The following is a 2,500-nucleotide window of genomic DNA, read 5'->3' on the forward strand; positions in this document are numbered from 1 at the left end:
TACGGGGTGCATCGTATGTAACGTTCGATGTACATATAAAGCCTGGTAGGTGTTGGGATTATATCTGCAACACGGGCATTATCGAAAGATGGTTAAGTGGAGTCACCCAATGGGTGCCGTGCGTTATAAGGTACGTAATGCACAGTAGAGATACATTGTCGGGAGGTGGAACCCGAAAAATGTACAAGTCCGGGAATACGGAAAAGTTCCCCATGAAAGGCTGGGGATACAATTATTGATACAAATAATGTGCCTAAGGGTACATTTATTTTTCTAAGTCCCAGAAATCCGTCACTGAACATCACGACTTACAAACACATCTTCCCCCGGTCCTCCCATATACGGCACGGGGACAAGTATGAAGAATGAAAATCATGTGTGTATGGAACATATAATGTGCCTGAGAGCACATTTTTTTTCTAAGTCCCAGAAATCCGTCACTGAACATCACGACTTACGAAGACATGTTCCCCCGGTCCTCCCATATACGGCACCGGGACAAGTATGAACAATGAAAATCATGTGTGTATGGAACATATAATGTGCCTGAGAGCACATTTTTTTTCTAAGTCCCAGAAATCCGTCACTGAACATCACGACTTACGAAGACATGTTCCCCCGGTCCTCCCATATACGGCACCGGGACAAGTATGAAGAATGAAAATCATGTGTGTATGGAACATATAATGTGCCTGAGAGCACATTTTTTTTCTAAGTCCCAGAAATCCGTCACTGAACATCACGACTTACGAAGACATGTTCCCCCGGTCCTCCCATATACGGCACGGGGACAAGTATGAAGAATGAAAATCATGTGTGTATGGAACATATAATGTGCCTGAGAGCACATTTTTTTTCTAAGTCCCAGAAATCCGTCACTGAACATCACGACTTACGAAGACATGTTCCCCCGGTCCTCCCATATACGGCACGGGGACAAGTATGAAGAATGAAAATCATGTGTGTATGAAACATATAATGTGCCTGAGAGCACATTTTTTTTCTAAGTCCCAGAAATCCGTCACTGAACATCACGACTTACGAAGACATGTTCCCCCGGTCCTCCCATATACGGCACGGGGACAAGTATGAAGTATGAAAATTTTTGGTCACAGCGTGAAATCCCTCTAATGATCATGAAAATAGCATCGGATCACTTATCTGACCATAAAAAGTGAACCAAAACCCTATTTGGACAAACTTTTTGGTCCTATGAAAAATTCACTTTTCATATATGTCATGGTCGAAAATTTTCTAAGTCCCAAAAAATCACATATTCTCGAATATCTCGAAAACTACGTATCGGACAGGGGTCAACCAAGGTGTTTTAGAAAGGTCTTTACAAGCTCTATTTAATGAGCCATAGCGACTTTCAAGTGATTTTTTGACACTTTTTCGCATATCGGCATCCTTGGTTCCCATACTGGCCATAGGCCATAGGGCACCGAACGGCCAACTTTTGGTCCGGGGGTGAAATTTTTTTTTCACGAGATTTTGATGAAAATGGCTTCGGAACGCGTTTCTAATAATGAAAAGTGAAACCAAACAGTATTTGCGAAGAAAAAATTGTCCTATGAAAAAATCACTTTTTCTTAGGGTACGGGTCAAAAATTTTCTAAGTCCCAAAAAATCACATTATTCTCGAATATCTCGAAAACTACTTATCGGACAGGGGTCAACCAAGGTGTTTTAGAAAGGTCTTTACAAGCTCTATTTAATGAGCCATAGCGACTTTCAAGTGATTTTTTGACACTTTTTCGCATATCGGCATCCTTGGTTCCCATACTGGCCATAGGCCATAGGGCACCGAACGGCCAACTTTTGGTCCGGGGGTGAAATTTTTTTTTCACGAGATTTTGATGAAAATGGCTTCGGAACGCGTTTCTAATAATGAAAAGTGAAACCAAACAGTATTTGCGAAGAAAAAATTGTCCTATGAAAAAATCACTTTTTCTTAGGGTACGGGTCAAAAATTTTCTAAGTCCCAAAAAATCACATTTTCTCGAATATCTCGAAAACTACGTATCGGACAGGGGTCAACCAAGGTGTTTTAGAAAGGTCTTTACAAGCTCTATTTAATGAGCCATAGCGACTTTCAAGTGATTTTTTGACACTTTTTCGCATATCGGCATCCTTGGTTCCCATACTGGCCATAGGCCATAGGGCACCGAACGGCCAACTTTTGGTCCGGGGGTGAAATTTTTTTTTCACGAGATTTTGATGAAAATGGCTTCGGAACGCGTTTCTAATAATGAAAAGTGAAACCAAACAGTATTTGCGAAGAAAAAATTGTCCTATGAAAAAATCACTTTTTCTTAGGGTACGGGTCAAAAATTTTCTAAGTCCCAAAAAATCACATTTTCTCGAATATCTCGAAAACTACTTATCGGACAGGGGTCAACCAAGGTGTTTTAGAAAGGTCTTTACAAGCTCTATTTAATGAGCCATAGCGACTTTCAAGTGATTTTTTGACACTTTTTCGCATATCGGCATCCTTGGT

Source organism: Anopheles stephensi, unplaced genomic scaffold (genome assembly GCF_013141755.1).
Source record: "Anopheles stephensi strain Indian unplaced genomic scaffold, UCI_ANSTEP_V1.0 ucontig154, whole genome shotgun sequence".
Lineage (NCBI taxonomy): Eukaryota > Metazoa > Arthropoda > Insecta > Diptera > Culicidae > Anopheles > Anopheles stephensi.